At 38.3% G+C, this 15,560-nt stretch overlaps 1 pseudogene; it reads left to right on the forward strand.

The window, feature by feature from the left end:
• The first annotated feature begins 12,399 nt into the window (after positions 1-12,399).
• LOC113175457 (GTPase Era, mitochondrial pseudogene) lies at positions 12,400-13,900 on the forward strand (annotated as a pseudogene).
• Positions 13,901-15,560: the final 1,660 nt, after the last annotated feature.

A 15,560-nucleotide genomic window follows, 5' to 3' on the forward strand; every position in this document is an offset into this window, starting at 1 on the left:
GGGGTGTATGTAGCTCAGTGGTGGAGCACATGCTTACATCAAAAACCAAAACAACAAAAAAGAGAACCTGGCATATGACTTAGTGACAAATGTACATAACTACTTTGAGGGTCCAAATATATGAATGAAAACAGAAAAAGAGAACTCTTCATATTTTCCTATACATTTCAAAATATCTTGTGATGTTGGAAAATATTTGTATGCCAGTGTAAAATATTACCAATACACTCTATACTGTCATACCTGTTAGTGTTGTTCTACCTCAAATTTATGCTGTTTTCCTCCTATCAACCTCTAATTTCTAAAGCACATAGTGTAGGTGGAATTTCCCTCATCTAAAATGCTTGGGACCAGAATTCTTTCCGATTTCAGATTTTGGAATATTTACATATACATAATGAGATATCTTGGAGATTGGAACCCAAATCTAAACGTGAAATTCATTTGTTTCATGTACACCTTAAGGTAATTTTATACAAGATTTTAAATAACATTTATACATTTTAAATAACTTTTATACATAAAATGGGTATATCACAGCCAAAGTGGCTTGGAGAGATTCCCACCCCCCTTGGGGACACAATAAACTGTTGTACCACCTGTTTTGACTGGTCTGTCACATGAAGTCAGGTGTGGAATTTTCTACTTGGTGCATTGTGTGAGCACTCAAAAGGTTTGAGATGTTGGGTGTTTGGATGAGGGACACTCAACCTGTATAGTGCTTGGCTCTTGGTAGATATTCAGTTGATAATGTAAGTTTGTGAAAAGCATATTACTGTGCTGGATTTAGTGTTGCCCTATGGAAAACTACTTTCTCTGTGTAATAGTGCTGTGAACCAGGGTCTGTCAAGAATGACTTGGTGGGGCTTCATTGCACGGAAAAGCTTAGATTTAGATAATCTTCATTTCACACAAAAGCAGGCTGTTTTAGGACATAACAGCTGTTTGTAAGATTTATTAAAATTTGACTATATGGAATATACCTATTTTTGTGATTTAGGTTTTGGAAGATATATAGGGACATTTTGACTGATTTTAATTTTTATTCTATTTTTTTCCATATCCTTCCTCACAAAATAGATGATTTTTAGAGTGTTTTGTTTGTTTGCTTCAAATATAATACAGATGAAATATTCTTTGATAGTACTGGGGATTGAAACTAGGCCTGACACATGCTAGGCAAGTGCTCTACCACTGAGCTACCTCCCTAGCCCTTTTTTCTCCCTGGGAGACAAGGTCTTGTTAAGTTACCTAGGCTGGCCCAAAACTTGTGATCCTCCTGCCTCAGCCTCATCAGTACCTGGACCACAGTGCCCAGCAAGACATTCTTTTTGAGATTTTTTGGTACTGGAGGTTGAACCCAGGGACCACTGAACTACATTCCAATCTTTAAATTTTTATTTTGAGATAGGATCTTACTAACTTGCTGAGGCTGGCCTTGAACTTGGGATCCTGCTGCTTCAGCCACCCCAGTCACTGAGGTTACAGGTGTGTACCACCGTGCCTGGCTGCAATACATTCTTTGTAGAAACATAAGTTAGCCTATCATCAAAGGTTTCCAAGTTTAAATAATATACATTAATTTTTCTTCCTTTACAAACTTCAGGTAATATACCCTAATTTCCTGTAATGAAAGATGAATATAATACGGCACCTCTTACCTCCATATTGTTTGTTTATTTTTCATGTGGTGCTGAGGATCGAACCCAGTGCCTCACACAAGCTAGGCAAGTGCTCTGCCACTGAGCTACAGTCCCAACCCCAAGTGCTTATTAATTTATATACAGAATAAGTTTTTTTTTTTTTTTTTTTTTTTAGAACCAGAGACAGAAATTTAAGACTAGTGGGTTATTGCTATGGGGGGTTGTCTGTAACTTTTATGCATTCACAATTTATTTTTTAAGTTTTTTTTTAAACTGAAACAATGGACATAATTCAAGAAGTCAGAGGATTACAAGGCTTCTAAAGAAAAGGAGCACTTCTCTGCTCCACCTCTCTCCAACTTGGTGACTTTTTCCCCCAGAGAAGTTTCAACTATATTAGTTGTTTCTCTTAGTATTTACTATAACCATATATATTTCTTAGACTTTGTATTATGATAAATGGCTTGGACTTCCTATTATGGCAGATGTGGATTTAGCTCTGTAACATCTTCCAATTCACATCCTTATAGTAATTTATTAAATTTCTTGTAAAGTTTTATACATTATTATGACAAACACTGTTTACTATTGAATAAAGACATATCATCCTGTAGGCCCCTTAATGTGTGTTCAGCTGGATCTAGCCTTAGCTTGAACCTGTAAATAACTCTGGAGCATGAAGGGCACTGTGATTGGCAGAATAATGGCCCTGAAAGATGTCCCCATCCTAATCCTCTGAACCTATGAATATGTTAGGTTACAAGGCAAAGGGGAATTAAGGTTGCTGATGGAATTAAAAATGCCAAGCAGTTGACCTCAAAAGATTATACTGGTGGCCCCAATGTAAACTCAAAGGTCCTTAAAAGAGAAAGAAGGAAGCTGAGGAGAGAGTCAAAGACATGTGACTACCAAAAAAAAAATGGTCAGACAGATACTATGTTAGCCTTGAAAATGGAGTAAGGGAAAATGCTGGAAAATAGATTGTTCCTTCTTGCCTCCAGAAAGGGACACACAGCTCTGTTGACTTTAGCCCAGTAAGACCCATGCTAGGCTTCCTATTTCCAGACCTAGTAACAATAAATTCGTGTTTTTGTGGTACTGGGGCTGAACCCAGGGTTGCTCTACCACTAAGCTACATTCCCCAGCCCTTTTTTTTAACCTTTGTTTGTTTTTTAATATGGTGCTGAGGATCAAACCCAGTGCCTTGCCCTTGCTAGGCGAGTGCTCTACCACAAAGCTACAACTCCAGCCCTCCAGCCCTTTTTTGCTCTAAGATAGGATCTCACTAAATTGCCCAGGCTGACCTTGAACTTGGGATCCTCCTGTCTCATTCTCCCAAGTAGTTGGGGTTACAGGAAGTAAGGTACTGCACCCAGCTTTGCCGCAGTCCGGCTGCAGCAAACTAACCAGGGGGTGATGAGCAACTTGTGTAGATTGATACAGCTGGAGTGGGAGCCGTTTATTGTAGGACAGGAGTGGTATATATACATAATTACACACAGCTTATCTTAATTAACATAAAATAGATGCAGCAGTCAACCAATAAGGAATCTCCACCCTTAATGGTTCTCTGACGATACTTCACAAACCACTCCCCCTGGCAAAATGCCAGGTGCCATCCTGACTTGTTTACAGACTCATTTCCCCCTTTTGTTTAATTTAAATAACAACCATAGTGGTTTTTACACAAACACCACAAACAATCTGCTACAAGCTGAAGGGGAGGATACAAAATGCCACAATACCAAGCCAATTGATGGCTCCATGCAAGAAGCCCTTGGAAAAATTATACCAGTAATGACACCGTTAGCAAAGATACCAAGTTACAATTTGTTGTAGATTACAGTTTGTTGTCTCAGTCCAGGTAAAGCAGTATCTCAATAGATTAACTCACAGTCCAGGTAAGTTCTGCAGGCAGCTAGCTTGATCAGAAGTCTCATCCAGTTCTCAGCAACACTGGAAATTCTTCCACCCTTGTTCTCACTGGCACTGGGATGAAGGCAGGAACTCCAGCTGTGCTGGCTAAAGAAAATCTTGTAGTATTCCAGCAGGTGCTAAGAAAACCTTCTGAACAATTTAGTACATTATTTCAAGGTTTTTTACATTTGAAGTAAGCCTTAATAGTGCTCATTACTCATTAGCTTCCAGGTGTGGGAGAATCATTGTAGTTACTGGCCTTGGAAATGATCAAACTTAAGGGACGCAGGCCGTCTTCCGCCTGCAGCGTCCCGGGCAGCCCCAGATGGCCCCGGAGAGAGTCCTGAACTCAAAACTGCTTCCGGGCACAGGGAGCAAGAGCCTGCAAGACAGTGCCTCCAGGTCAGGTCTAGATTTGGGCTCGTGGCAGTGGAAGAGCCGGCTGCCGCCGCTTGGAAAGTCCTTGCTGCGCAGTGACCGGCTCGCGCACGCAGCAGCCTCCGCGCGGCTTCACGCGCCCTCTGGTAACGAAAAGTACTCAGTAATAGCCTTTTGCTGCAACTTTTTTCCTGATAATCCTTCTTCTGAACTTTCTTTTTCTTTCTGACTCGAGTTCCTGGGCTTCCATCAACACATGCCCTAACTGCTCTTGGTTCCACTGGGGTGCCTCCTTCCCTTAGTAATTTACTTCTCACCCCTTCCATATTCTCATCACAAAGACAATACAACATTTCAAGACAAAACAAGACACAAACATACTGTATCAATCTTCTCCATTTTCTCGAAATGGCCATTTTTCCTCTCACCCTATCTAGGGACGAGCAAATTTGCTCCCATCCTATCTTTCTAGGGATGGGCAGCTTTTTCTCGTCAACTTACCCCGAGTGTCCCAGGGCTCCCCATACGAGCCACCATCTGTCGCAGCAACTTGTGTAGATTGTAGATTGATACAGCTGGAGTGGGAGCCGTTTATTGTAGGACAGGAGGGGTATATATACATTCCACACAGCTTATCTTAATTAACATAAACTAGATACAGCAGTCAACCAATAAGGAATCTCCACACTTAATGGCTCCCTGACATTACTTCACAAACCACTCCCTCTGGCAAAATGCCAGGCGCCATCCAGACTTGTTTACAGACTCTAACACAGCTTCATGTTGTTTTAAGCCATTAAGTTAGTAATAATTACAGCTGCAATAGACAAGAAATACAGGCACAACTGAGTTGTCCCCCCTTGTGGAAGGGGGCTGGTTTTTGTTTTGTTTTGTTTTGTTTTTGGTATCCCCATACCAGTTATGCATTGGCTACAGTGTGCTCTCAGTGAATAGGGTGGGGTAACCTCCCAGCCAGGAAGGCCCTGTTCTCATGAGAGCAATTTTCAGGAGAAAAGTGTAAATCAGCCCGTGCTAGAGCTGGCCAGTGGGTGTACTAGCCCAATAAAAGGGGTCTGGATAGGGTACCAACAGTCTCCACTAGAGTGGGTAAACCCTAAGCCAACACTGCATGTGTCAAATAATAGTTATGTCTACTGGAGTAGTGGGGTGAGAGGGCAATGAAACATGTAGAACTGAAATATTTGGAATTAATGGTATATAGTCCTTGTATTGTTCCAAAACATTGATTAACCTCACACTTTGAGTATGCATGCATTTCAGACCTACAAACAAGCAATCTAGTCTAAATGAAGGCAGAGAAGAAAGAAGCACAGAGAAAGGATAAATAGGAAGCATTTAAAAGATGGCAAAATAAATCCAAATATGTCTATAATCATAGCAAAAGAAAACAATTCACAATGTGATTTTATATAAGCATCATTCTCTGTTGAATCAAGTAGTGAGATTAGCTCCATAGAAAGGGAAATGTTTATAAAACTTCATTGTTCAACGGAGAATTCTCCAGGCATTCAGATGTAATAAAGCTTAATTTTCTTCTTTCTTCCTTCCCCCTTCCTTCCTTTCTCTCTCTCTCTCCCTCCCTCCCTCTCTTTCTTTCCTTTTTGGCATTGCTAGGCTAGAACCCAGAGCCTTGTACATGTTAGGCAAGCACTCCACCAAAGAGCTACACCCCAACCCCAGCCCTCTTAATTTTCTTTTAATCCTCCTGTTCCTACCCCCTATCTGGGATGGACCCAGCACTTACTGATTCTTATATCGCCTTTCTTGGATTACTTATATTTTTGGTTAAACTGTTTTCTTCAGAATTTCTTTCAGGGTGTGGGAGGTAAACTTGCCAAGTTCTTGTGTGTCTTAAAATATCTTGTTCTCATACAATTCAAGATTGACAATATTTTTTTTCTCTTACACTTTTGAAGACTTCGCTTCATTGTATTTCTAGTACCTTAGTATCCGATACGTGATGTCAGTCTGATTTCCAACCAGAGTAACCTTTTCTTCTTTCTTTGTAAGCTTTATGGATTTTTTTTAAACATTGGAGTTTTGAAATTTCATAAATTTCAAAATCTGTGAGTTTTTAAAAACTGAATTAGGTTTTAAAGTGCATGTTAGTGTACTTTAGCTGTGCATTCTTGTCATTATAGAGAAGATACACACACATAGATAACATTTAAAAACATTTTAAAGCCAAGGCTGGTGGGAGGGTGGAAACTCACTCCCTCGACTATGAGATTGAAAGCCCCCAAGTAAGCCCTCAGTAAACATGAGAGAGGGATAGAGAATCGTGGAAATGAAATAATTTCTGAGAGTTTTTCTTTCATTACACTCTGCATTTTTTAGGTTTTTCTCATTCTGAAGATTCTTATCTTTGCTTCAAGAAAATTGTACTTTAAAAAACAGACTTAATTTTTTTAGAATATTTTCAGCTTCAGAGTCAAACTGAGCAGATACTGTAGACATTTGGCATATATTCTCCCCCCAGACCCATATACAGTTTCCCTACCTCTAACATATTATCATGCTTCCTTTGCTATAATTAATGAACCAATACTGATACACTGTTATTAACTAAAGTCTATACTTTATTCAGATTTAGCTTTTATTTAATGTCCTTGTTCTGCCCCAGGATCACATCGGATACCATGTGACATTTAGTCATCAGGTCTCTTTAATCTCCTCTAGACAGTGACAAGTGCTCACATTTCTATTGTTTTTGATGACCTTGACAGTTTTGAGGAGTACCGGTCAGGTATGTTACAGAATACCCTTCTTTTGGAATTTAAAAAATTTTTTTTTTCATGATTATCCTGGAATTAGGAACTTTGGGGAGGAAGACCACAGAGTTGTACCATTTTTATTACATCACATCAAAGGTATATACAAACATGAGTGATCACTTGATGGTGTACTTCCTTGATCACCTGAACTGAGGTCTTGTTTATCACATTTCTCCACTATAAAGTTACTTTTTTCCGCCACTTTCCATGATTGTACTTGTTGGAAGGAAGTTATTATGAATAACCCCCACTTTTAAAATGTTGGAATTATGCTCCCCTTTTTTAGTGTGGAGTACTTGCATACATTTTTTTGCATAAAATGCGTATGCATTCTCCCTCATTAATTTATTGCCATTTAGCTCAGTATGGGCTTGTGGATACTTATTTTATACTTGGGGTTATAATCAAATACTACTTGGGAGCTCATTCCATTGGTTCCTGTGTCCCTTTGCCACACCACAATGATGTGTTTACCAAATTGTATTTATTTAATAATAGATTTGATTATTTCTTCTTCAACATAATGTCTGTAATTTAGTTAGTTGTTGGAGCATCTAGATTTTTCCACTACAGCTTTTTAATATTTTCTGTTTTCTTTTTGTTCTACTTTCTGGGACGGTTCCTTAATTTTACTTCCCACCAATTTGGTCTTAAAAGACCAAAAACTTGGCTGTCATTTAGTCTGTTCATATAATAATTAGTTTGATAATTATTCATTTATTTTCTAGGAACTCTCTCTGTACCTCTGAATGTTTCATTGCAGTCTTTATTTTCCCTCCCTCCCTTCCTTCCTTCCTTCCTTCCTTTCCCCAGTGCTGGGGTTTGAACCCAGGGCCACCCACATGCTGGGAAGGTACTGCAGACTGTATTTTTCTTTTTTCTGTTCTCTGAAATGCCTGGTTCTGTTGACTTTGAGTCTTCTTTTTGTGGCCTGGGTTTGTTTTTTTTTTTGAAAGATCTAGCAATTCATGGTTTTCTGTTTAGTTTTATGAATAGAAGGACTGCTTTAGTTAATATAGAGAGCCGTACTGGGTTTCCTTTGCAGCAGCTCTGGCCTGCTTTCCTGACAGGTGGCTCCTTTTCTTTCTTTTTTTAGTCATTGTTTTAAAATTGACTAGTGAAAACTGTATATAATTATGGTGTACAACATGATGTTTCAAAACATGTATACATTTCGGAATGGCTAAATTGAACTAATTAACATGCATTACCTCACCTACTTCATTTTTTTTCTGATGAGAACACTTGAAATCTACTCTCAGCTATTTTCCAGTATCCACTGCTACTAACTGTAGTCATAATTGTACAACAGATCTCTTGAATGCATCCCTCTTGCCTAACTAAAATTTTGTATCCTTTGACCAACATCCTCCCAACCCTCCCTGCTCCCCAGCCCCATGTAAGGACCACGATACTCTCTACTTTTATGAGTTAGTCTTTTTTAGATCCACATGTAGGTAAATCATGCAGTATTTGTCCCTGAAGAGAAGGACTGGACACAGGCTCTTTAAGGCAACACTCATTATTAACAGCAGGAGGGCTTCCTTGTAGGTAGACACTATGGGGGAGGGGGAAGGAGAGCAAGTGCAGTTCCATAAAGGACCTCCTGGAGAGCTAGAGGGATGAAGCCCTTTTGTGTTTTCTATTCCCTGTCCCTGGGATAGTGCCAATTCTCTCTCCAGTTTTGACATCCTCATTAGGGCCAGTTTTTGTTTTTGTTTTTAAGAGAACATGGACTTTTCCTGCAAGCAATTCTGTTCCAGTGAAGCCAGGGTGGAAAGAAAAGAGTCTAAATGTCTCTACTCGTGCCAATAAATTTTGAAAATACATAACTTCAGACAGCCACCTTTTCTCCACCTTTTCTTCCTTTAGCGAGAACCCTTCTGATGACTTGATCTGTGGCTTCCTGGCTTCTGGTTCCTCTTCCAATCTGATCCCATCTGCTTCAGACATCCTGAATTTCACAAATTTTTGGTCTGTGAATGGCACCTTTGTTTTCCAGCCCGGTTACAGTTCTATAAAACCTTTTTTTTTTTTTTAAATAAAATGTTTTTTTAGTTGTGGATGGACACAATACCTTTATTTTATTTACATATTTTTATGTGGTACTGAGGATCAAACCCAGTGCCTTACACATGCTAGGCAAGTGCTTTTATCACTGAGCTACAACCCCAGCTCCCTAAAAAATCTTTTATTATGGCAATTTTCAAACATGTGTCAAAGTAGAATAATATAATGAAACCCCATATACTCATTGATCAGCTTCAATAATTATCAACACATGGCCAGTCTTATTTCAGCTACACTTTCCCACTACTTCTAACCAAGCCCCCTAATTTATTTCGAAGTGTATCCAAGATATATCATTAGTAAATATATTTCACTACTAAGTATTTCTTTTGATAGTGGAGATTACAGGCATGCACTATTGTGCCTAGCACTAGTAAATATTTCTGTATGTATCTATAAAAGGTAAGGACTCTTTTTTTAAAAAAAATACTGTTACTGTCATCACACCAAAAAAATCAACAATATAATCCCTTAGTAATATCAAACATCCTCTCACTGTTCCAATTTTTCCAATTATCTCATTTTTCTCCCTTTTACTACAGCTGATTTTTTCAAATCAATATCTAAACATGGTTCAGATATTGTATTTGGTTGCTGTTAGTTTTGATTATTGGACCCATTTTCTTTTTCTTTTTTCCTTACAAATTATTTGTTGAAACCAGGTCATGAGAATTTCCTATATTTTGGATTTTGCAATTGCTTCCTTGTCATGTTAACATCCTCTTTTGTCCCCTGTATTATCCATAAACTGGCAGTTAAATCTACAGATGATCAGGTTTTTGTTGCTGTCATTTGTTTGTTTGAGGGCTTCCCACATGCCAGGCAATGTTCTGGTACATCCCCAACCCTGATTCTTGTTTTTTGGCAAGAATATTTCATAAGTAATAGTGTGCACTTAATGTTGTGTTTCAAGAAGTGACATATAATAGCTGGTTACTTCTCTTTTGAGGATGCTAAAATTGATCAATGGCTTCAGGTGTCAGCTATTATATAAGTCAGCTATTATACAATTTCCCACCAGCTTATAACAATGTTTTCAACAACCATTAACGATCACTGCCTAGATCTATTATTTCATTTGGGGTTATAAAATAGCAGTGTTCTAAGTTAATTTTGATCTTGAACAAATAATTTGAATTGCTTAAACAATATTTCCTCATCAACTATTTGGTTACTTTTAGATACAGTTAGTATAGGAAAGGCAAGATATGAAAATTTGCATGAAATGGAGAATTTTTTCAAAAAGCACCATTTACCACAATTTACTCAACAAGAAATAGAAAATCTGAATAAAATCCAAAGATTCCTATATCTGTTATTGAAACTGAATTCATAATATAAAGCCTCTCCTAAAGAAAACTCCAGGCCCAGATGGCTTTAATGGTGAATTCTTCCAAACATTTAAAGAAGAAATAATGTCATTCTTATTTAAAACTTTTACAAAAAATAGAAACAGCAGAAACATTACCAAACTTTTTTCCCCGAGGCCATCTTAACTTTGATACTAAAACCTAAAAGGACATTACAAGAAGAAAAGTAAATGCTAATATTTCCCAATGAACAGACTCCAAAATCCTAGAAAAAAAAATATTACAAATGAAATCCAGCAATACATAAAAAAGGACATTACATATAACCAAATGGGATTCATTTCAGAATACAAGATCCATTTAACATTTGAAAATCAATGCATTTCACCTCATTAGCAGAATAAAGGAAAAAAGCCATATTATCACTCAGAGATACAGAAAAAGGCATTTAATAAAATTAAACAATTATTTATGATAAAATATAGACTCAACAAACTAAGAATAAAAGGGAATATCTGCAATCTGATAAAAGGTTTCTACAAAGCCTAAGCTAGCATCATACTTAATGGTGAAATACTGAGTGCATTTGGAATGAGACCAAAAAGTCTATTTTAACTGCTTCTATTCAACATTGTACCGGAGGCTCTAGCCAGCGTGTTATTAAACTTTTGGATTTTGCCAATCTGATAGATGAGAAATGGTATCTTAGTGTAACTTTAATTTGCATCTCTTTTATTACCAGCAGGTTGAGCATCTTTTCATATGCTTAAAGCCATTTGCATTTCTTTTTCTTGAAATGTGTGTTCATTTTTCTTTCTCATTTTTTTTCTCCAGAGTAGGTGGCCTTTTTTGTTTTCTGTTTTTAAACAAATAATTCAAGGAATTAAACCTTTATCTGTGATACAAGTTGCAAATATTTTTCCCCATTTTCCATTTGTTGTTTACCTCACTTTATGGTGTTTTTGGCATGTGGTTTTCTTTTTCAATTTTATATGGTCAAATTTACCAGTATTTTTGCTTCTGATTTTTGAGTCCTAGTTAGGAAAGCTTTTTGTGCTCCTGAGTTACAGAAGAATTTGTCTATGATTCCTTCTAGACATATATGGCTTAGTTTTTTTTTTAAACTTTAAAATCTCCTATCTATTTGGAATATATCAGATCCCACTTTTTCTTCTTCTGCCTACCTAACAAATCACACCAATACTGTTTATTAAAAAGTTCATTTTCCTCTACTATGCTGATATACCATATAGTATATGCCAACTTTCTATACTACATTAATATTTAAAAGTTTGGTATCATACAAGATACCAAAAAAACAAAATTTAAAATCAAGGATGTGAAGAATTTGACACATATGTAATATTCAAACATTTTAAAATATATAAAGAACTCCAATAAGTCAAAATGAAAATGACAGTAGACAATGCAGTAAATTATAGAAACATGGTTAGATAAAAGAATATGGATACTTGGAAGAGGAAGCCCTAATAATTGGTCAACAGAAAAAGGTAATCACCTTTACCTTTATCAACAATCACAGAAATGCAAGTTAAAGCCACTATCTTCTCTTCCCAAATATACTATTTTGTTTTGGTGTGGGGGAATGTTAAGCTATTTTAAGATGGCCTCGTGTCATAGTAGGCAGCAGATACTAAAGTTAGGGAACTTAATAAGCACCACAAAATGTCATGAGACATTTTGTCATGAGAATAGATACATGCAAACCATCTTGGATCTCCATTGTCCTTCATTGTTCAAAAAAGGGCCTCTGGTACTTTCGGTGACATTTATTTTATTTTGAGGGAGGAGTTAGTAAGTGTAGAGACTTGCTTTTGGAAGCTTAGCCAACTCCCATAAAGCCACTTTTGGATGACTGGGTCCACTCTCAATTCTAAGTTTGCTGTACACACCAAGATATAAGACTGCCACCTTTCAACAGTTCTAAGAATTCTAACTAAAAACCATTGTTTGCAAATGGAGTTAGATACTTAAAAAGTATATCCTATAAACACAAGAACATTTATTGGTTTTCCTTATAAAAATGATACATATTAATTGTAAATTTAGAAGTAGAGAAAAGTATAATGAAAATGCATTCTCCATAATATTATTTTCTAGAGACAAGATAATCACTATTCAATTTTCTTGACACATATGTCAGGTTACTGAAGCATTGTTTATAACATCAGAAATTTGGAAACAACCCAGTTTATCATTGACTAATTAAAAATCATGATGTAGTCATACAGTGGAGTACTATTTTTGCTATCAGAAAATGAGAAAATGAGGTGTGGGGCCCGGCTTGTTCATGCTGGATTAGGAGTCTGGCATCTGGGTCCCCACATGGTGAGGGAATGGGTGGCACACTTCATCCACTCTTAGGCTGTCAAAGGAGGTGTAAGTCCTGTGTGGGAGCTGCTGCTTTCTCTAGTCTCCACTTGGTCTCAACCTCTCTCCATTACGGCCAGGGCTCAGCTATGGACCACTTCATTGGAGTCTCTCAGCATGATAGTTTGCTGACTTCATGTGCCCCCAAGGGCTCCGTGTATAGTGATGAGCAGAATCTCCTCTTGGTTCGTCCCCCTGACATGCCTGAGAATCCTTGGGTTCTACGAGTGGTCCTCCTGGGAGCCCCCAATGCAGGGAAGTCAAGGCTCTCTAACCAGCTGCTGGGCCGAAAAGTGTTCCCTGTCTCCAAGAAGGTACACACTACTCATTGCCAGGCTCTGGGGGTCATCACAGAGAAGGAAATTCAGGTGATTCTACTTGACACACCTGAAATCATCAGTCCTGTTAAACAGAAAAAGCACCATTTTGAGCTCTCTTTGTTGGAAGATCCATGGAAGAGCACAGGATCTGCTAAGTCTTTTTTTAAATTTATTTTTATTTTTAGTTATCGATGGGCCTTTATTCATTTATTTGTTTATATGTGGTGCTGAGAATCAAACTCAGTGCCTCTCACATGCTAGGCAAGCATGCTACCACTGAGCCACAACCTCAGCCCTGCTAATCTTGTTATAGTTTTTGTGGATGTCCCAGACAAGTGGACTTGAAACCAGCTCAGCCCCTACATGCTCCAGGGCTTGACTGAGTTCTCCCAGGTCCCCAGCATCATTATCTTGAACAAGATTGCCTGAAGCAGAAGTCAGTTCTCCTGGAGTTCACAGAAGCTCTCACTGAAGAAGAAAAAAGTATAAATGAAAATGCATTCTCCATAACATTATTTTCTAGAGACAAGATAATCACTATTCAATTTTCTTCGGTTAATGGAAAGAAGCTCAACATGAGGCAGGCCTGCCACCCATTGTCCTAGGCCAGCAGCTAAGGACACACAGTCAAAGGAAAGACACACAGTCTAAGGAAAATGCCCAGAGGATTGGCTGGCCCCACTTCTAGGAGATTTTCATGTTGTCAGCTCTAAGCCAAGAGGATATGAAGATCCTAAAGCAAAACTTCTTGGCACAGGCCCAACCAGAAGCCTGGGAGTTCCACAGTGGAGTCCTCACTAGCCCGATACCTGAAGAGATCTGTACCAGCAAAATCTAAGAGAAACTCTTAAGAGTACTTGCCCCAGGAGGTGCCCTACAATGTGCATCAGAAGACAGTGGAAGGACCAAGTGGGGAGCTGATAATCCAACAGAACTTTCTGGTACCCAGAGAATCTCATGAGAGGATCCCGATTGGTCAGAAGAGCCACCTTATCTCCCAGATTGTGCAGGAGATGGACTGTGACCTAATAGACATCTCCCTTTGTGACACTCAGCTTCTCTGTGAAGCTACGTGACAACTTCTACTGCCCTTACCCCCAGAGCATTCCAGCTCTAGCAGAAGTCACTGACCAGAAAGAACTGTCCCTGCTGAGGGGACCTTCAGAGTCTAATGAGTGGCATTGGACACTGACTGGTTACTGGCTGGTTTCACTTTGTTGAGTCTGCACAATCCTGTCCAGCCATGTCTCCTGTTGGAGGAAGGAAACTATCTCAGTTCCCAGTTAGTTACTTTCCCTAGGCTAATAGCCATGTTGGTCACAGAAATTGACCCCTTACTAGGAGCAGTGCCACCCTCCCCTCAGAAGCATTGGGCCCACAGTATTGCCCTAAGTTGCCAGTTCTTAGCAGGGAAGATACCTTGTTCTTGTCTCCCCCAGTTCCTATACCTTAAAATCTTTTTTTAACTATATTTTTTATTCATTTATTTTTTTTAATGTGATGCTGAAGATTAAACCCAGTGCCTCACACATGCTAGGCAAGTGCTCTACCATTGAGCCACAACCTCAGCCCACCTTGAAATCTTATAAAGTCCTGTGTTTCCTGAGTAAGATAGTGCCACCCACCTGTTCCCCCAAGTTCTTGATCCCTTCCACCTCATTCCTTTGCCCAGTTTTGGATAGTAATAAAATTAAAAGACAATTTTAAAAATGAGAAAATGCTTTATGTACCAAAATAAAAAACAACACACTTTATTATTAAGTGAGAACACTAAGGTAGAGACTAGTGGATGCTATCTTTTCTGAGAAACAAGGACAGGGACATAAGAAATATATTCATATTGGTTTGGATGCATTGGCTTAGAAATAGGAAAAGAAACATAAGAAATAAGTAAAAGTGGTTATCTCTGTGGAATAGGTAAGGAAATAATCATATAGGAACCATGTTTATTTTGATTTTTGAATCATGCAAGTGAATAACCTATTTTTTTCAAAAGTTAGCTGGGCTTCGTGGCATATACCTGTAATCCCAGATACTCTGGGAGTAGAAGTAATTTTGTTTTCTGTAAAGCAAGAGTTGATTAAAAGTAGACTCCGCTAACAAATTAATTTTAAGAGAAACTGACCAAGTATGAATGAATAAGGTAATGGCTAATTTATTGCCCCTAGGTGCTTTGCTGCCCGCAGGTAGTAATTTATAATCCTTCACCCCTAGTCAGGGTTGTTTGAGAACACATTGCATGTGAGAATATTATGGAGATATTCAATAAAACTTTAAGAAAATGGCACATGAGTAGCAGGCTTTCTGGAGAGTCTGAAAAGATTTAGAAAAACCAACGCATAAAAGCCTTAGAAAGAGAGGCTGGGGTGTATCTCAGTGGTACAGTGCTTACCTAATACAGGCAAGGTCCTGGATTCCATCCCCAGCACCACCAGGAGAAAAGAAGAAAAAAGCACAAATGTGGAAGCAGAATTTTTTTATAACTGTAGGTACAAAACAACTAGAAACAATGACCAAAAATTGCTAGAGGAACAAAGGTATATGGTAGGAAAGAAGGGCTGGGGAGGTCTGAGGGCAGGTGCTAAAGCTGGAAAATTGCAGAAGAAATAAATGGAAAGCAAAAATATCTGGATCAATCTGCTGTCTACATGGGCCATGCTGTAAAAGGAAAATTGGCGTTTTAGATGAAGACTTGGAAGAAAAGCAAGATCCTAAATTGATGGCAATTCTGTTTTT

The sequence above is a fragment of the Urocitellus parryii genome, chromosome X (assembly GCF_045843805.1).
Source record: "Urocitellus parryii isolate mUroPar1 chromosome X, mUroPar1.hap1, whole genome shotgun sequence".
Classification (NCBI taxonomy): Eukaryota; Metazoa; Chordata; class Mammalia; order Rodentia; family Sciuridae; genus Urocitellus; species Urocitellus parryii.